The sequence below is a fragment of the Lissotriton vulgaris genome, chromosome 2_1 (assembly GCF_964263255.1).
Source record: "Lissotriton vulgaris chromosome 2_1, aLisVul1.2, whole genome shotgun sequence".
Taxonomy (NCBI): domain Eukaryota; kingdom Metazoa; phylum Chordata; class Amphibia; order Caudata; family Salamandridae; genus Lissotriton; species Lissotriton vulgaris.
Window position 1 is genome coordinate 981,021,689 of NC_141687.1, and position 21,546 is coordinate 981,043,234.

The following is a 21,546-nucleotide window of genomic DNA, read 5'->3' on the forward strand; positions in this document are numbered from 1 at the left end:
CCTGAGGCGGAAAGCCGGGAGACGCGCTTTTAAAAATTGTGATTACTTTGTTTTAACCCTTACCTGCTGCTACTTGCTTTTTGCACTTCGAGGGCTCCGTGTAGCGGATCAATCGCTCACGTGACCCCCTCCTACCGGCTGGCCACGCCCACCTTCAGGCCACGCCCCCTTCCCGCCCTTCTTAAGCGCCAGTTCACGAGCGCTCACTGGGTTCATATCTCCTGAGGCGGAAAGCCGGGAGACGCGCTTTTAAAAATTGTGATTACTTTGTTTTAACCCTTACCTGCTGCTACTTGCTTTTTGCACTTCGAGGGCTCCGTGTAGCGGATCAATCGCTCACGTGACCCCCTCCTACCGGCTGGCCACGCCCACCTTCAGGCCATGCCCCCTTCCCGCCCTTCTTAAACGCCAGTTCACGAGCGCTCACTGGGTTCATATCTCCTGAGGCGGAAAGCCGGGAGACGCGCTTTTAAAAATTGTGATTACTTTGTTTTAACCCTTACCTGCTGCTACTTGCTTTTTGCACTTCGAGGGCTCCGTGTAGCGGATCAATCGCTCACGTGACCCCCTCCTACCGGCTGGCCACGCCCACCTTCAGGCCACGCCCCCTTCCCGCCCTTCTTAAGCGCCAGTTCACGAGCGCTCACTGGGTTCATATCTCCTGAGGCGGAAAGCCGGGAGACGCGCTTTTAAAAATTGTGATTACTTTGTTTTAACCCTTACCTGCTGCTACTTGCTTTTTGCACTTCGAGGGCTCCGTGTAGCGGATCAATCACTCACGTGACCCCCTCCTACCGGCTGGCCACGCCCACCTTCAGGCCACGCCCCCTTCCCGCCCTTCTTAAGCGCCAGTTCACGAGCGCTCACTGGGTTCATATCTCCTGAGGCGGAAAGCCGGGAGACTCGCTTTTAAAAATTGTTATTACTTTGTTTTAACCCTCACCTGCTGCTACTTGCTTTTTGGACTTCGAGGGCACCGTGTAGCGGATCAATCGCTCACGTGACCCCCTCCTACCGGCTGGCCACGCCCACCTTCAGGCCACGCCCCCTTCCCGCCCTTCTTAAGCGCCAGTTCACGAGCGCTCACTGGGTTCATATTTCCTGAGGCGGAAAGCCGGGAGACGCGCTTTTAAAAATTGTGATTACTTTGTTTTAACCCTTACCTGCTGCTACTTGCTTTTTGCACTTCGAGGGCTCCGTGTAGCGGATCAATCGCTCACGTGACCCCCTCCTACCGGCTGGCCACGCCCACCTTCAGGCCACGCCCCCTTCCCGCCCTTGAGGCCACCTACATCAATGTGCCACTTTAGAATGCGCAGCGGACGAGCGCAGCGGGAGCGCCGTTTGCGCGCCGAAGGCGCGCCTAAGGTAAGCCCGTCTGCGCCCGTCCGCGGCCGTACGGGGCTAGGGGCACGACTCCATGCCAAAAGTTTGTCCTATTCTTCCAAGGAACTTGTCGCCCTCCAAGGCCACTGGCCACTCCCGGATTCCGTCCGCAGACTCGTCTCCTCACTAGGCCTTGCTCCTTCTTCCCCCACACCACCTCACTCCCCGCCACGTGTTCCCCCATCACCCTGCCCCCCCCTTCCCGACCCTCACCCCATCACTCCAGCACTGTCTGTTATCCTACTCAACACCAGGTCAGCGGTCAAGCACCACCATGAGCTGTTTGTCCTACTCGACTCAGAGAAACCGGACCTACTGCTCCTGACCGAAACCTGGTACTGTGATTCCTCCCTCCCCGCTCTCTTGGCTACCCTACCCCCTTCCTATGTGGCCCTACGCGCCGACCGTCCGGCAGGCAGGGCTGGTGGTGGGGTCGCCCTAATCGCTCGGTCGGAATTGAATTTTCAATCACTTCCCTTTCCCCCCATGCCCCCTGCTGACTTCCTGGTAGTCCGCTCCCTTTCATCTTCCCCCCCCATCACTTGCCTCTTAATGTACCGCCCTCCCCAGCCCTCGCCTTCATTCCTACCTGCTCTTCAAGACTTGCTGGCCAATTTGGTGGTCAACTACGCCTCGGTCCTGGTGCTAGGGGATTTCAATTACTGGCCCTCAGACCCACACGAGTGCTCAGCCTCAAAAGAATTCACAGAATCCCTATCATCCCTCAACTTTGTGCCACATATAACTGTCCCCACTCACTCCCACGGGCACACACTTGACCAGGTCTGGTCCCTCAACCTTGCAATGGCCTCGGTGGCTGTCTCTCCGTGCCCATGGTCTGACCATGCCCTCATCTCTTTCTCCATTCTCTGTAACCCGCTATCCAAAACTCCGCATGCCAAAAACACCTGGGCGCGAAATTGGAACAGACTGGATTTCCCCTCCTTGACCTCCCTGCTTCGCAACTCCACTCCCACCCTTTCTGGCTTATCATCTGCCTCTCAAGCCAAGGCCATCAACACCTGGCTGGCTGGAGGTTGCGACTCAGTGGCTCCCCTACTTCGCATTTCCATCCGTCGACTTAAGGATTCCAACAGATGGTTTAACGACCACCTAAAAGATCTTAAACTGAGCGCCCGACGGGCAGAGAGGCAATGGAGGAAAAATTACAGTCCCTTATCAAAAACCCAATTTCTCACATCATTGGCCAAATACAAATCAGCAATCCTTGCTGCAAAAACCACTTACTTCTCAACAAAGATAACGTCTGCCGATAATAAATCCAGGGAAATCTTTGGCATAGTGAATGACCTGGCATTCTCAGACCGAACCTCGCCCCAAATCCCTCCCTCCCAGCTTCTCTGTGATCAACTCAATAACTATTTTTTGGACAAAATTGCAACCATCAAGACTAATATCCCACCACCCTCGTCTGCTTTTGTCGATCCCTCCCCCCCCACCGTCCAAAGTCTTCTCACTTTTATTCCCCCCCTCACTCAGGAATCTTTTCTGGAGATACTCCCCAAAGTGAAGTCGGGGTCCCCGGCGGACGTCTGCCCGGCACGCATCTTGCAGCAAATTTATTATGGCTGCCCTGAACCCCCCATTGCCTTCCTCAACAACTCCCTGGCACAGGGTGTAGTGACCCCTACGCTAAAGGCAGCCACCATAGTGCCCATCCTGAAGAAACCTGGCGCGGACCCTTCCATCTCGGCTAACTATCGCCCCATCTCCCTGCTGCCCTTTCTGGGCAAGGTGATGGAACGCCACCTCACCGCGGCACTCAGCGCCCATATTGAGGCGAATGGGGGGCTGGCTTCCCGCCAGGCCGGATTCCGCCCCAGGCATTCGACCGAATCAGTCGTGGTCTCAGTTTTAGACAACCTCAGAAAGGGCATGGACGACAACAAACACCAGGCACTGGTCCTCCTTGATCTCTCCGCCGCCTTTGACACGGTGGACCATACCATCTTACTTGCCCGTGTCAAGGCGGCCGGAATCGGGGGATCAGCTCTGGTTTGGCTCTCCTCCTTTCTGAGGGACCGCACCCAGGCGGTCCGGCTAGGCGACTTCACTACCACCCCTCTCCCTGTCACTTGTGGTGTTCCCCAGGGTTCTTCTCTCTCTCCCTTACTTTTCAATCTTTATATCTTTCCTCTTATCTTCGCACTCCAGCAGCTGGAGGTCACCGTCTATAACTACGCGGATGACCTCCAGCTCATCTTTGATCTGCCCCCTTCTTCTCTCTCGGTCTCCAACTTCCAGTCTACTATGACATTCATCAGGGACTGGATGAACCACAACCACCTTAAGCTGAACCCGGACAAAACCGAGCTGGTTCTCACTGGTGGTTCATCCAGCCCCTGGAACTCTCTTTTCTGGCCCCCCTCTCTCGGTCCGGCACCGTCCCCCTCAACCACGGTCAAAACACTGGGTGTCAAAATAAATAATCAGCTCACTCTCCACTCACAAATCAGTTCCGTGGTCTCCTCCTGTTTCCTCACTCTCCGAACTATCCGCTCCGTCTCCCGCTTTTTCTCCCCTAAGGCACTAAAGATTATCATGGCCGCTCTGGTGATATCGCGATTGGACTACGCTAACGCTCTCTATCATGGCATCCCAGCGTACAGCCTGCGTAGACTCCAAACTATTCAGAACCAGGCGGCCCGGCTGGTATACGGCCTTTCACTCTCCCTGTAAAACAACGTTCCCTTTTCAAGACCGGTTGCATGGTCTTTCAGGCCCGCCAGGGCACTGCCCCAGCCTTCATCTCTTCATTAATTAAACCTTATGTTCCTACAAGAGATCTTCGGTCTTCCTCCAAGTCCCTTCTCCAGATCCCACGCTTCACACGCAAAAAGTGGGGTGGGTCCAACTTTTCCACCCTGGCCCCAACTTTCTGGAACTCACTCCCTGACCATCTCCGTTTTGCAACCCAGTATCTCTCTTTTCGTAGAGATCTGAAAACTTTCCTCTTCAGCCAGGCCTTCCCCGCTTAAAAATTTACCTTATCCTTTTCCCTGGCCTTCCCCCTCAGCTGCCGAACCCCTAGCGCCAAGAAACCGCAAGGTGTACGCTGCGCTTTAGAAATGTTTTAAATTAGAAATTAGAATTAGAACTACCATTCAAAAACAGTGTTATAGGTGTGGCAGCCCAAGTCATGTTTCTGATTCTAAATTTTGCTTGGCTGCTTAGCAAGAATGTGTGAAGTGTGGTAAGGTGGGCCATTATGCTAGGGTTTGTAGAGGCAGAGGACGTTCTTCTGTAGCATGCATAAAGAGTTTTGATGAAGTTTCTGATGAACTTAATAAGATTTTAATTGTGGGTGTGGATGAACACTGTCATAGTGATGAAATGAGATGCAGAAACAGACCTAAAGCATTGTTTATTATTAACAACAAGGATGTTTATTTAATGGTAGACACTGGTTCACGCTACACAATCATCCCCAATCACATTTTTGTTGAGCAGTGGGATAGTACCCCTCTTCTTCCTAAAGATATTTCTCCTGGTGGTTATCAGGGGGAACCTTTAGACATTATTGGGTATTTTGATGCTTGTATCAAATTCTCCTCTAGACAGATCCAAGGGAGAGTGCATGTGTCTGCAACGGGACCTGCCATTCTGGGGTGGGTTCATCAATACGATCTCTCCATCATTGTCAATCCTCGTGCTGACCCTGGTTATGGTTGTAGAAGATAATGAACTGCTTTCTATTTTGTCTAAGTTTGAACACGTTTTTTGTGAGAAACTGGGGCGTTTGAAAGGTTATTCTCGCAAAATTATTTTGAAGCAAGATTCTGTTCCCGTCCAGCATAAGGTTAGGAGAATACCCATTGTTATCAGAGACGAGGTAAAGCGTCTTCTTGACGATATGTTGTCTTCTGGCGTAATTGAAGCTGTGGAAGCCTCTCCTTGGGTTTCTCCCATCGTGGTCATGAAAAAATCGGATGGCAAGCTCCGCTTCTGTGTGGACTTACGCTCACTGAACCAGTGTGTCATTGCTGATACTTTCCCTTTGCCCAACATCGCGGAACTTGTCACTATCCTCAAAGGTGCTTGTTTCTTTTCTAAGCTTGACCTTAGAAGTGCTTACCACCAGATTGATTTGCATAGAGACTCTAGGAGTTTGACAGCTTTTATTACTCCGTGGGGCACTTACCAATTCAACAGGCTTCCTTTTGGGCTAAATTCAGCCGCTAGCGTTTTTCAGCGGATGGTTACTAGCATTTTTGAGGGTTTACGAGATGTGGTCTATTTTCAGGACGACATTTTGATCTATGGCCAGACGGCAGATAAACATAATTCTACACTTAGGTGTGTTTTTGAGAAGTTATCTGAGGCTGGGCTCACTTTGCGCAAAGACAAGTGTTTATTCTCTGTGGACCATGTGGACTATCTTGGTTACACAATCACCCCTTCCGGTATCAAACCCAAGAGGGATTTGTGTGAAGCCATTCGTTCTGCCCCTCGACCTGTCAATAAGGACCAGTTACGTTCCTTTATGGGACTTATTGAATACTACTCAAAGTTTGTAAAGAACTTTTCTGACAAAACTTGCTGCATAAGATCCTTACTCAAGAGGGGTGTTAGCTTTGTTTGGGGTGAAGAGCAGGAAAAATGCTTTGAGAATATTAAGAAGGAAATTTGTGGTGCGAATTTCTTGTCTCATTTTGATGTTCACAACAAGTCCATTGTCACAGTTGACGCTAGCGCAACAGGGTTAGGGGCTATGTTGTCTCAGATTAATGCTGGCTCTGAGGTTACAGTGGCTTTTGCTTCCAGGACTCTTACTGACACAGAAAAAATTATTCGGTCATCGAGAGGGAAGCTCTCGCTGCTTCCTGGGCAGTAGAGTACTTTAGGACATATCTTTGGGGCATGAAGTTCATAATCAGGACTGACCATAAACCCCTCATTAAAGTCCTTTCCCCAGGCGGGGCTGGTAAGGGTTCTGCCAGACTCATGAGATTGGCAGCTAAGCTTCAGGAATTTCAGTTTGTTGTGGAATACATCAGGGGTGGAAAAATGTTGAAGCAGATTGCCTCTCTAGGTTATCTCTGGATTGGCGTAACTTACATGACTCAGAAATTCTTCCAGATGTTGACGACATGGCTGTAGCTTCTGTTGAGGATGCTGTTTTCGTGGGAGAAGGTGTCTTCTCCAGTGATGAGTGGAAAAGAGAGATGACTTCTGACCACACTCTTCAAGAGGTTATCAAACTTATCAAATCAGGTTCTAGGCGTGAAAGTACTCTTTCTGTCTCAGTTAGGCCCTTTCTTAAAATTTTGGATGAACTTTCCTTCACCAGCAATGACATTTTGCTTAAAGGAGAACAGTTTATACCTCCTTTTGGACTCAGGAACAAGTTGTTGGCTTTAGCACACGAGGGCCACTTGGGACAGACACTAACTCAACGCCGTTTAAGAAACCATTTTTGGTGGCCGGGTATTGATTCGCAGGTTGTGGACTGGGTTGAACGTTGCACGATATGCAAGGAAGGTGAAAAGCGGCTAAAGGTCGTTCCCAAGTCTAAATCCGATGCACACATACAGTCTCCTGATTTACCGTGGCATACCATCTGCCTTGACTTCATTGGTCCTATGGGGGAACTCAATGAGAAAGATAGATTTGCCATGGTTGTTGTGTATGTTTTTTCGAAATGGTTAGTTGTGAACTTTACTAACGACATCACTACTGAGAGCACCATAAGATTGTTAGGAAACTTATTTAAGGACGAGGGTTTACCGTCTGTCATTATAACTGACAATGGTACTCAACTCGTCTCTAGGCATGTGCAAATTTTCTTGAAAGAATGTGGTATTTCTCATCACCGTACTTCCCTATATAATCCCCAAGGTACCGCGGTGTGTGAAAGAGCAAACAAAGTGGTGAAGGGCATAATCCAAATGGCTTTAGATGGTGGGGGTATTGTAAGGAAAATGGTCAACGAAATGTTGTGGGCCTATCGTACTACCCCCTCATCTAATGGCATATCCCCTTTCCAGTTGATGAGAGGACGTGTTCCAGGTTCAAAGTTGGTACCCGCTTGGATAAGACAAGCTGTTGGTTTGCAGAGTGAACAGAATGTTGTCTCGTTACCTCACTCTACTCCTTTCTTAGTGGGTGATCTTGTCAAGGTCAAAAGTGGTAGGGTACAAAGTGGCCTCTCGAAGTTCAAGGGTCCTTTTAAGGTTAAGAAAGTTCTCAATCACTGCGTTATTCTTAATAACGGTGAATGTTGGAACTTTAGAAGGGTGGCTCTGTATGAAAGGGTTTGGGGCCCGATGTAGGTGGCCATTTACCGGCCGGTAACGGCCGAATTCGGCCGTTACCGACCGGTAAATGGACATTCCTGATGTAGGTGAGCCATTTTACCGATTCGGTAAATTTACCGAATCTGTAAATTTACCGAATCGGTAAAATAACGAATCGGTATTTTTACCGATTCGGTAATTTCCTAATGTAGGTGGGACTCTTCTGAGTCGCACAGGCCAGTCAGATTCGGTATTTTACCATCCAATCCTATTGGATGGTAAAATACCGAATACAGGTGTGCATGCACATGTGTGCATGCACACCAGTGCCATGTGACACACAGACATGCCCTTAGGGCATGTCTGTGTGCCACATGGCACACGTGCCTGAATTCAGGGTGCTAGAGGGTGTCAAAGTGAAACCCCCTGCACCCTTGCAAAATTCGGTATTTACCGATTTGGTAAATACCGAATCGGTAATGCCCATTGATTCCTATGGGCTTCAATGCCCATAGGAATCAATGGGCATTACCAATTCGGTATTTACCGAATCGGTCAATACCGATTCCTTCCGATTCGGTAATTTTTAAAAAGAAATTTCCTACATCTGCCCTTCTCTTTTTTACCACTTCTTAAATACCGATTCGGTATGAATCGGTATTTATGAAGTGGTAAAAAAGATTTACCTACATCGGGCCCTAAGTCTGTCCCTGTTGGCAATGCTTTTTCTTCCTCTCCTTTGGATGATGTGCCTCAAATTTCTCAGAATCTGTTACCTACCTCCACCAGTGGGTATTTGCTCGCATCCAACACTCCTGTGGAGTCTTCTCCTCACAATGATGTTTCAAGTTCAGGGGGTGGTGATGCTCTTGTTCCTGAAGTCTCTGTCCAGAGTAACATCGATGGTAACTTATCTTCACAGAATGTTTCATTGCTTAGACGTCCTGTTAGGTCTCGCCGACCACCCACTTATCTTCAGGATTTTATTTATTAGTGTTGCTGTTTGGTTTTTTTTATTTTATTTTCTCCTTTGTTGTGTTTGGAAAAAAGAAAGGGAGAAGATGTGTAGTACTTTAGTAGTTTGCTAAATTACCTTTCTAGTCTTTATGGAATACTCTTCCTCTGTATTCTGTGTTCTATGCTGTTTCATGCTATGTGTTCTACTCTGTTGCAGTTGACTGTTTGCTGCTGCACTGTTGTGTTCGCTCTTGTCCTACTCTACAACTTCAATAAAGAAATACTTGAACTCTACCTTCTTCATTGATGGAATTCATTTACCACAATATTCAAGCAATTTGTTTAGGGCTGGTGAATGAGTGTTAGCAATTATTGTTACAGCCACCAGTGGTGGGAGGACCCAACCACAATGATAAGTCTTTACTCGTCCTTTAGACAATGATTGTTTGAGTTATATATTAACCAGGAGATGAAAGCTGTATTATTTGCAAACAAGGATGAGAAAGGTACAAATGTTGTTCGTATAGTTGACTGGTGTTTAATCAATTAAAGGAATCACCTTTTCGTATTCACGAAAAGCCTGCAATTTACAGTACACTGTATTTATTTAGTTTATAATATGCAACCAATGTTTGTCTTTATTTTACCATTAATTTAGGGTTTCAATTTTGTGAGCCTCAGTTGACATCAGTTGGCAACTGGAAGTTCTTGGTTTGGCACCAATTATGAAAAGTGATGTGATGTCACAACATCACTAATATATACTAAGGGGAGCATGGAAACAAATTAAAAAAAATTGGCACACCCCACACTGAATAAAGGAAACTGCGTCTGAATGAGCAATCTTTGTAAAATGATTACAGAGATCAAATCGGAGAAAGCCGTTCTTGTGTGCTAAATATAAAAGAGGTAGCGTGGCTGAACCACCTCAATTCAGAACATATTTTTTTAGATGTACATGGGTTAAGAAATGGAAACTGTGAGCCTGTCGGATTTTATCTTGAAAAAAAAGAATCATATATTATCTAAGATGGCTATAGAAAATGTAATTCGCAATGTTCTGTCTCCAAGGGCCTCGGGGACATACAGAATCCCAATTAACATACTCAAATTGAATCCACAGCTCTGGGCGTGCATATCTGATTCCGTTTTAAATTATATTTTACGAACTGCTTCCACACCAGAAGAGAGGCTGAGATAATACTAGCTACTTATATTAAAAAAGTGGCCGAAATCAGACCCAAAGACATTACGCAGCATATTTATAAGGGCTTATCGCCACCAGAACGTCACTTTTGATGGAGTTCTGGTGGTGATAAGCCCTTTGCCTTATTTACAAGGCAGCATTAGGCCATTTAATGTGGCTTAATGACACCTTGTAAATAAGGCCCCTTTTCATGCAGCACTTAGCATGAAAGAAGCGGGCAATGGGTGTTGCCGTTGGCGTGCCGCCAGAACACCCATTGCTCTTGATGCTGCCCTCTATTTACAAGGGTGGCGTAAATATGGGGCAGCGCCAAAAATAAGACCAGGAAAAACCTGGTTTTAACTTGGCAAAACAAGGTGAAATTATTGATTTCTCCTTGTTTTTGTTGTTTCTAATGTTATGCATTATGCAGCACACATAGAAGCAGCAAATTGCCTTTAGGGATTGTTCACCATCTGTACTTAAACAATCATTTAAAAATGGCAAGTTGCAACTTCTATGTGTGCTGCACAAAGCAGCATACAAAGAAGTTACAAATCGCTATTATGTATTGTTTATGTGCAGGAAGGGAAACCTTCCTGCACAATAACAATCATTCCCTGTAATGCAGACACCCATGTACTATCGTGCAAGGGTGCCTGCGATGGCACTAGGAAGCTAGATTTAGTGTCAATGCTAGGAGAAACGCATCGGTGCATCGCATTCCTTTGAATACGAAACATCCTTGCATTTTTAAACTGACGGCGCTCTGCGTTTAAAGTCCCGGAGCTGCACCGCGCTCTGCCAGTTTATTGTAAATATGCCCCCACGTCTCATTGCCTCAATTCGGAGGTAAACATTTTAGCTGAGTGTTCAAGAACTTGAAATTATCCATTCGTTGAAAACAGGTCTCAGGGCAAGCCACGGATTAATCAACAATATGAGGGTACTAATGGTGATAGTGTTGTATGGCATTTTAGGATCTAAGTGAAATTTCCCGATTCATGCCCTTATATAGGTACAATGCACATTGCCCTAATATAGGCATAGAAATCATTCCCTTATTTAGACATGGCCCATGCAGTTCAAATACAGGCATGGCTACTTCCACCCGTACCAAAACGTCACAACAATTTCTTGGAAAATCGGCTTAAGCAGTCAGGAACCTCCCTCTGCTTGAATATTGATTTGTCCAAGAACTCGTACTTTACAAAGAACTACTATTCTCTTTGGGGTTCTTTACTGACGTTATTATGCCCCACTTTACGTCAAACTAGGCACTTTCAAGGTATAAATATGCCTTCACTTGCTCTAGCAAGACACAGTGGTTCGGAGCAGTTCGACTATCTACTTGCCCAACACAGCTCGCTACAGCAAGTGCCAAAGGAAGCCGACCCTCCAGCTGACGCACTGATCGAGAGGCCGCATTTCTCTCTGCGATAATCCAGCTTCAGTGTTTCCAAGCTCCCCTTGCGGGGAATCGAGTCCCGAGCAAGAGATACCAGACCTCCTTCATTCTAAACTAAAGGTATGGAGCTGATTAGAACCTAAGAGAAATCTTGGATGGATTCTTGGCAAAGAAAACTAAACCTATGCTACAGCACACTTACTTCTTCCCTCGTACTAGACTTAGGTTAGGTACATTGGTGTAGGCGAATTTTAGAAGCACTGGTTGAGTACTTTTAGTCATTATTATTTATGTATGTATTTATATATGGTTTAGACACCCTACAATGCTCTTACAGTATTATTTTATAATATTGTTCTCGCTGTACGCACTATACTTTGCAGTCTGCATTACGATTGTAGCAGTTCACTTTACTTGCATGAGAAAGAAGACTGTTCAATAAATCCTTTTATTGAAAACGCCCGTCTCTCTATTTCTCTGCACCTCTGTTAAAACGAAGCATGCACGATTGACTGAGTGAAATAGTTATCTATTGTTTCAGCGACTCTAGAGATACAATTCATATTCTTGGGAAACAAAGTTGTCATGTTTATGCGGTTGTCAGAAACGAATCCCTTCTTGTGAATTCGAGAAGGTTTCTAGTGACCTCTGAGCTAGCTGGCACTCACTATTAAGTTTAATATACTTGATAGAGACCTTGTTGACCTTAGTCCTACGTCTAATCTACAGGATATATTATTCCAATGCGCAGAGCCTATTGGAAATATAGGAACTACACTACAATAGCACCTGAGATGAAGCGCGTCAGGATCATTGTTGGATTTCCCTGGTTGGTCCACCTCGTATGGCTATCCTGAGCAGTGAAATCAACTGAATTTTCACCACACCCTAAATAGAGTGGGGTGACTGTCACCGTGACCTGACTGTCAGAAGACTGAGGCATGCCAAGGCAGGCACTTACACCAGTGGATCCCACTGCGGCTCCCACAGTTGAAACCGAGCGCTACCCTCACCTTGAAAGGGAGACAGGAGTTTGGTGGTGTGGGAGCACGCTGGTTTATGTAGGGTGTCGAGATCTGCAAACCTTAAATGAAGATCTATGCGCTTTGGAAAAAGTGATAGGAATTTTCTTTGGCAATTGAAAGGAAAGAAAATTTAATAACCCTGCAGTTATATAAGTTAGATACTGACCTGCCTTAGATATCATGAATATGGAAACAGGAAAACCAAAATGCACCAGAGCAGCGGGGGTAAAATTTATAAGTGCCAGGGCCCAAAGGTTTGCCTCAGAAGCCCTCAGCCAGTGTAATAGAATGTCAGGCGGACCTGCACGAACCCGCCCTTCCTCCAACGCCTTGAGACCCTCACGGGTGAGTAGTGCGCTTCACAAATACCTGATTGATTGATTAAGAGGTGTGAATGCCAAGGTTGTTTAGTCTTGATTCCATCTCATGCCGCTTTCATTACCACCAGACACCCCTTGTCCCTTTCTCTCACTATTGCAGGTTCTTTACGGTGCTTCATTCTGCCTTTGCTACCGCTGTTCCGACTTTCTCCTTCTTCTCCTTTCCCTCTTTTATGGTTCTCTCTCTCCTGCTCTAGGTCAAAGTTTGATGAGTAAAACTAAGTGCTGGTACCTAAATATGATCACAAGTTGGCCCCACCTGCAACCACTGGCTCAAATTAACCACAGGCTCAAATTAAGCAGTGCTTGCAGGTATCTGGAGAAATCTAGGGGCTTCTTTACAAGGCCCTTGCAACACTTTTGCGTCGTTTTTGACATGGGAAAAGTGGCGCAAAAGTGGTGCAAGGTCCTTGTAAATCTGCCCCCTATTGCTTCCACCGCTGCCAGGCTCACCGTCCATAACTCCTGCCTTCATCGAAGGTGAAGGTATTAGACAGACCTGACACATCCCTGAATGTGCTAAGGAGATTCCAGAGTCCAGAACCAGCTGTTTATGCTGAAAACAAGCACTGAGCTTTTGGATAACTTTTAACCCAGCGTTAGACAGAAATATCCGATACAAGGCAGCTCGAACGCAAATGATAAAAGCATATTGCCTGAAAAGACTACTCAAGCTGACTCCAACCTCATACAACGGGCAGCTGAAATAATTACCACTCTTGGACCTATTTTATGAAAGCCTCTCCTCGAATTCATACACCAAATCTATTGGTTTAGAGAATAGGGAACAACTTAGGTAATGTATGTGGAATTAATGGCTACGCTGTTGTCTGAGTCAAAGAGGTGGGTAAGCATCATGCCTTGGCTGGAGATTGACAAGTGCACCTCATTCTTAAAGCATCTGCTGTTTTCTTTGGCCCAGAAACACCTAGAATCCAGGTTCTGTCTTGATATATCAGTGCACTTGCTTGAGCACAGTAACGAGTCATGCATTTCAAAGCTCTCTTTCATTCCCCATATTCTAATTACGAAGATTTAGGGCATGCAGCCCATCCTCATTAGTGAATCTAGACAGGCACTAGATAATGTAAGCATCGCATAGCCTATTACAGTAAAAACAGGCTGTGTCTACTTATTTAAATACATAGTTAGACGTCTATTGTCCAGTCGTACTTTGAACATGGAGAAATCCGGAAAATGTGACATGGGTTAGTGCTAGTGACATGGGTTCTGCATTGAAGTGCTACATTTAAAGGAGTATTTCCGAGATGATATGGCAGCTGTTTGGTGATCTGTGTGGATGACTGCCTGCATAACTGGTGATCTGGGTGCATGGGTGCACATAGGTCTGGTGATGTGTGTGTTTTGTAGTGAATATATGTGATTGCTTTGGTACGAATTCATTTATTTCACATTCCTTAATCCATCAAACTTTCATAATAGCAATAACATATACAATGTCCATGACTGTACAGTTTTTCACATCTGATCAACATAACACATATATATTTAAAACATCAATCAATTAAGAAACTCTCATAAACTACATCTATTTCCCAAAGGACAAAATTATCCACCGATTGGTAAATACCTCATACGTGTCCAGTGAACAATTTGAATACTGATATTTGTACTGTCTATACCCCAAAACCTCTGGCTCTATTCTGTACCACAGTACCACCAGTGCTAGACACCCGATGGGTCAACCCACGGTAAAATCTATAAGTAAAATCTGCTGGTGTGGCATCACACAGATGAGGGATCCACTCGAAATATTTGCTATGATATTTACAGTTTTGTCTACATTACAGTGGCACTCATAGATTTTATTGCAAGCTCTATGGCCATTGAGATACCTAAAATGCGCAGACTTTAAGAACAACATGGAAAGTCTGAATTCCTTTCTCAGTACTAGAGTAGCCATTTTTTTCTAGGGCCTTGGTTAAGTAGGCAGAAAAAACTAAGGGGTTTCAGATACAGCAAAGTTCTCACAATGATAACAATGCACAACTGGGAAGAAACTGTCCCCCGTGTTTCGGTAACAGTTGCTAATGGTAAAAATAGCATATTTAAATTAGATACACATTAGCAGCTTCAGAGTCAATGAGATCTTAAAAGATTCACAAAGAGAACACATTTAAACAATAAACATTTTCCAATTTCAAAGCGTGTTATCACCACACATATAAAGAAAATCGTGACGTCTTCTTTTGAACAAATATTTCCCATTCAACACCAAACATGGCCCAAGTGCTGGACATATTGAAGGTATGACAGTTTTTCTGCACTCTTCAAGCCAAAGACTTCCTGCTATGGCAGCTCTGCAAGGATCCGGCTCATCAATGCCCTACTTCTTACCCATTGATGGGAGGGATTCAGCTCTATGATGGATTCCATATCCCTGATGCCCACATCCCACATCCAGGAACAGTCATATTAGGGTTACTTGGGGCAATTCCTAAAAGATCTTGTAAAAGTTGAATATCAGTAGAAACATTTAAGAAACCCCAATCAATCAATCATGGACATTTGTATAGCGCGCTACTCACTCGGAAGGGTCTCAAGGCGCTGGGGGGTGGGGGGGTCCGCTACTAAGCATGGGCGAATTTTGCGAATCTCGCGTTCGCGAATTTTGCGGATTTGCGAACTCGCAATTCGCAAAATCCGCGAATTCTCGCGAATTTGCGGATTTTTTTTTTGTGTTCGCGCGTGTTTCTGCCAGTTCGCGAGGGTTTTGTACAATTTCGCAAAACGCGAACTTACCTGTCGGGTCGCAAGTTTTGCGAACTTGTTGTTTCTACGTGTCCGGCCTGTTTGGGACACTCTTCTTCATCACTGCCACTCTCTGTCACCACTGCCACTCTCTGACTACTCATGCCACCCTCTGGCCCACCCATGCCACCCTCTATTTCATCACAGCACCCTCTGGTTGTCCAGTTTTACATTATTGTGGCAAAGCAAAGCACACCTTCCCTGCCTCAAGTGACCTGAATTAATTTGGGGCTGATTAATGTGTCACAGAATATTTTTTTAGCTGGCACCTGCTTCCTTAGTGCTTCCTGATTAGTGATCTTTTGCACTTGCTAAGTGCTTTCATTGTTGCAAAATTAGTTACAACACCTGCCCTGCCCCAACTGACAATAATGAATTAGGGGCTGATTAATGGATTTGAACTTCCAGCCTGGCTCCTGCTTGTCTCCCTTAGCTGTAATTCAGGACCTTTGTGGCATATGTGTAACTATTCTGAGGTTCAGAGCAGGGTCACATAATAGTTGCAACTGGCAACTGAACTCTGGAGGGGCCCCTCAGGAAGCACTACAGGAAATGGCTACTAATGATGAGCCTGAACTTTTGAACCTGGTAAGTAGTTTCAGTTTTGCTAAGATCGTATTTCTGCAATTTAGCGCTTATTCGCGGGGCGCGAAGTTGTACTGGAAAGCCGCGAACTCACGCGAACAGTGCTAGCAAGCCATAAAATCCGCTGCTCGCGGATTTGCGGATTTTGCGGGAGATTCGCGAATCTCACGGATTGCGAATTTACCGAAAATCCGCAAAATCCGCGAGCGAAACGGATTTTCCGCCCATGCTTATCCGCTACTGCTCGAAGAGCCAGATTTTGAGGAGCTTCCTGGAGGAGAGATGATCCTGGGTCAGCCGGAGGTGGATCGGGAGGGAGTTCCATGTTTTGGCTGCCAGGTAGGAAAAGGATCTTCCCCCGGCAGTGGCTCTGCGGATGCGTGGTACGGCGGCGAGGGCGAGGCAGGTTGATCGTAGCTGGCGGGTGGGCGAGTAGAAGGTCAGGCGGTTGTTGAGGTACTTGGGGCCCCGGTCATGGAGGGCCTTGTGTGCGTGGGTGAGGAGCCTGAACATGATCCTCTTGCTGACGGGGAGCCAGTGCAGGTTTCTCAGGTGGCCGGAGATGTGGCTGTGTCGGGGGATGTCCAGGACGAGTCGTGCGGAGGCGTTCTGGATGCGCTGGAGTCTTTTCTGAAGTTTGGCTGTGGTTCAGGCGTAGAGGGTGTTTCCGTAGTCCAGTCGGCTGGTGACGAGTGCCTGGGTGATCTTCTTCCTGGTTTCGGTGCGGATCCATCTGAATATCTTACGGAGGATGCGCAGGGTGTTGAAGCATGATGATGAGATGGCGTTGACTTGTCTGGTCATCGAGAGGGAGGAGTCCAGGATGAAACCCAGGTTGCGTGCGTGGTCCGTTGGTTTGGGAGTGGTGCCCAGGGCAGGGGACCACCAGGAGTCATCCCAGGCGGAGGGTGATGATCCCAGGATGAGGATTTCCGTCTTGTCTGAGTTCAGTTTCAGGCGGCTGTTCTTCATCCATTCCGCGATGTCTTTCATCCCTTCGTGTAGGCTGGTTTTGGCGGTGGCGGGGTCGTTGGTGAGGGAGAGGATTAGCTGGGTGTCGTCAGCGTAGGAGATGATGTTGAGGTTGTGTTTGCGTGCGATGGCTGTGAGAGGGCTCATGTAGACGTTGAAAAGGGTTGGGCTGAGTGATGATCCTTGTGGTACGCCGCAAATGACTTCGGTGGCCTCGGATCTGAACGGGGGGAGGTGGACTCTCTGGGTTCTTCCGGCGAGGAACGAGATGATCCAATCCAGTGCCTTCTCTTGGATTCCGATGTTGCTGAGGCTCTGTAATAGGGTGCGGTGGCAGACAGTGTTGAATGCTGCGGAGAGGTCCAGGAGGATGAGGGCCGCTGTTTCCCCGTTGTCGAGCAGGGATCTGATGTCGTCAGTGGCTGCGATGAGGGCAGTCTCGGTGCTGTGGTTGGCTCGGAGACTGCGAGGGGTCGAGGGATTAGTTCGTCTCAAGGAAGGCGGCGAGCTGTCTGTTGACGGTCTTCTCGATGACTTTGGCAGGAGAAGGGAGGAGCGAGATGGGGCGGTAGTTCTTGAGGTCGGTGGGGTCCGCTGTTGGTTTCGTCAGGAGGGCGCTGAGTTTGGCGTGCTTCCAGAACTCCGGGAAGGTGGCGGTGTTGAAGGAGGTGTTGATGATGTCCCGGAGATGGGGTGCGATGATGGAGTCGGCCTTGTTGAAGACATGATGGGGGCAGGGGTCGGCTGTCGATCCGGAGTGGATGGTGTTCATCGTGCGGGTGGTGTCTTCGGTGCTGACCGGGGTCCAGGCGCACAGGGTGGTGGTGGGGGCGTTGGTTCGGTGGTTGGGTGCGTGGTTGGTGCGCCGAAGCTGTTGTGTATATCGGCGATCTAACGGTGGAAGAACGAGGCGAGTGAGTCGCAGAGGTCTTGCGAGGGAGTGGTGTCGTTGTTTCCGGCGCTGGGGTTGGAGAACTCTTTGATGATGCTGAAGAGTTCCTTGCTGTTGTGGGCGTTGTTGTCCAGTCGTTCTTTAAATGCTGTCTTCTTGGTGGTGCGGATCAGCTGGTGGTGTTTGCGGGTGGCGTGCTTGAGGGCTGTCATGTTGTCCGTGGTCTGGTCGTGGCGCCAGGCTTTCTCGAGGGTGCGGCAGTTCTTCTTGGAGATCTTGAGTTCGTTGTTGAACCAGGGGGCTTTCTTGCTGCCGGGTCTGCTGGGAGGGTTCTTCAGTGGTGCGAGATCATCTGCGCAGTTGGTGAGCCACTGTGTGAGGTTGCTGGCTGCTTCTTTGGGGTCCGTTGTGCTGGCGGGAGGGTTCTGGCGGAGGGAGGTGGTGAGCTGCTCGGCGGTGATCTTGCCCCAGCTCCTGCGAGGAATCTGTTGCGGGTGGTGGTGGGTCGTGGTTCTTCTGAAGCTGAAGTGGATGCAGCTGTGGTCAGTCCAATGGAGTCCGGTGGAGTGGCTGAAGGAGATGTGCTTGCTGGAGGAGAAGACGGGGTCAAGCATGTGGCCGGCGTAGTGGGTGGGGGTGTTCATCAGTTGCTTGAGTCCGAGGTTAGCGAGGTTGTCCAGCAGGGTGGTGGTGTTGCTGTCCTTGTTGTTCTCCAGGTGGAAGTTGAGGTCCCCTAGGAGGATGTAGTTGGCGGAGGGGAGGGCGTGCGGGCTGATGAAGTCGACGATGTCTTCGCTGAATTGGGTGCGTGGTCCCGAGGGTCTGTAGATGAGGGTGCCTCTGAGGGTGGTCTTGGGGTCAGCGTGTATCTGGAAGTGGAGGTGTTCGGCGGCGGTGACGGTGTCGTCGGAGTTGGTCGAGATGCGGATGGTGTTCCTGTGTACGATGGCGATGCCTCCTCCAGTCTGGTTGACGCGGTCCTTCCGGGTGATCTTGTATCTGTCCGGGATGGCTATGGCGATGTCAGGAGCTGAGGAGGCGTTCATCCAGGTTTCTGTAAGGAAGGCGACGTCTGGTGATGTTGTGTTGAGCAGGTTCCAGAGTTCGACGGCGTGTCTGTGGACTGAGCGGGTGTTGAGCAGGATGCACTTGAGGTGATTGCTGCTGATGCTTGGCTTGTCGGGTGCGGTGCAGGTCCGGAGGCAGGTGTATTTGCAGGCTTGGCAGGCGAAGGGTCCGTGGGTGCGTTTCGGGGTGGCTCGGTAGCAGGCGGGGGATCGGCCGGCGTTGAGTGCGTAGAGGGTGGCGGTGTCTTAGGTCCGTCGTGTGGTGTTCAAGAGTTCAAAACGTTCAAAACACAGGAGGCCGCCGACTGCGCAAAGACCAACTATACTTCTTAGACTATAGAAACAGTCTGCCCTAAATACTTAAAGATCCTGACCGTAGCCACAGTTCACTGTGTTAACAAGATGCTACTTTTGGTGAGTCATTTACAGCGGCAGCATCCAAGCTTAACCTGACACCCGGATCGTTTCTCTTTGTAACCCATTCAAGCCAGCACTTGTTGAGCTAAGGCTTATTTCTGAACCCGTTATGTGGATTATACATCATGAATTTAGTGTTTTTGTATTAATCGTCAATCTAGCTGAAAGACATAATTCCATAAAGCCATTTAACTGATTTTGTATAACCATTGAAGTGCGCAATTATAGCGCAGTGTCATCAGAGAAAAAGAATTTAGTGAAGGTGCAAAATTACTACAATTCTCCAAATGTGCCCTAACACCGCTGATTTACAAAAAGTTAGGTGCCAAGATATACCCTTGTCTAACACTCTGTCACTTCAAAGGGGTTTGCTCTCTCTTCATTTTGTCCCAGTCTTATTTTTGCATAAATCCGATTGTGCAATCTCATTATGAGATGAAGCAAACTCAAAAGAACACCCATTCTTTTTGAAAAGAAAAAAGAAAACAGGTGCAGGGCTCCATCGTATTGATGAAGCCATGTTTTAAATAGTTTCTTCTTATGTAGATTGATGTTATGATTTTATTATGTCTTTATCTGTACTTGTATGATCCTTGGTGATCGAAATAAAGTTAATATATATGTAACTCAGAGTTTGGATAGTCGGGGTGCACTATTTACAGTTCTTCCGTGGTTGGAACTTTCTGTATCTCATGGGATCAGACTATTTCAGTCCATCAAAGGGCATGGTTTTTAGTTGTTGATTGGGGGACAGAAAGAGGACATTTCCCAGTCAGAGAGTTTGTTTTCCTGCCCCTCAAATGGTGGATGTTCTAGCTGCGGCCTTTCCAGTTTATCAGAGGGGAGGACTTCAGGCTCAAGGACACTCACAAACATTTTTGTGGAGTCCAGAATGCATAGTTTGTTGTTTGTCCAAGGATCGCATTGACTCTTAATCAGTAGCCACTTTCGCCACTCCCAAATAAATTTCTCCTGGAGAGGGCCAAGATTACTCACTATGCTCACTCGCCGCATTTAGGTATGTCGTGATTGTTGTCTGGGTTGGTTTTGGCTCTGGAAGCTGTGCAAAATGTTAAGGATTTTGTAAATATATTTTTGTGTGTATTGCAGCCAGCACTGTACTTAATATTTACATTGGGTCCACAAAATGTGGACTTCACAATTAGCAACATATTTTGTGCTTTAGAAACACATCAAAAGTAAAAGCAAGACTCAGACAGCTGGTTTGTACACATGTACATGTAATCAACTATGCACATCACATTATTTTCACATCTTAGCAGTGAATACAGGCAATCTTTGAATCTAGGAGTGACAGGGGTACGCAGTCAGCATGAGAGCGTCGGTGGAAGCTTCTGTTGCTCTGAGGTTGTCTGTGCAGGCTGAAGTTTATATGAGATTAGTAGTAGGGTATGATACCTTCCCTTCAAACTCTGGCCTTAAATTTGACAGCTCCAGCCAGGAAATCCTGGCCTTAAATGTGATGGCTCTAGTCTTAAATATGACAGGCCTAGTCTTAAACTTCTGTCAGGAAATTTTACAGCTCTGGATGGAAACCCTGGCCTTAAATTTGACAGGGCCTGGGCACAGGCTGTTGGCCTTAAACAGGCCTGGTTTTAAAAGGGGGTGACATGTAGGGATATTCTCAAGAAGTAACAGGTAGGGTTGCAAAACATGAGGTAATTGTGTATATGTTTAAAAGTGTATAGGAAAGTGTGTGCATGTAGGGTGGAAATGTCTGTGCATGTTTAAAACTGGCTGTGTGTATATGTTTAAAAGTGCATAGGAAAGTGTGTGCATATAGGCTGGAAATGTCTGTGCATGTTTAAAAACTGGCGGTGTGTATGTGTTTAAAAGTGTATAGGAAAGTGTGTGAATGTAGGGTGGAAATGTCTGTGCATGTTTAAAACTGGCGGGTTGCAGACAGCTGTAGGCTGAACAGCTGCTGAGCAGGCCTGAGTCCCCAGACCCAGTGTGTGGGAGGTACTTTTTATGTTTGAAAAAAGGGTCTTTCTGTAGAAGTAACTGATTGCAACAGGGGAGCTTTGAAAATGTAGTTGGTGGGAAACACATAGAATGTTTTAAAAAGCACAAACCATGTTCACTTTTCCCAGGGAGGCTTGGGCCTGTTATAAAATAATAAACCACAGCCACCCTGAGCTTTGAGATGTTGAAAAAGACAGATGTCGTGTAGAGGCAAAGCTTCCAATGAGAACCTGAAACAGGGTGCCAACTGTTAGGA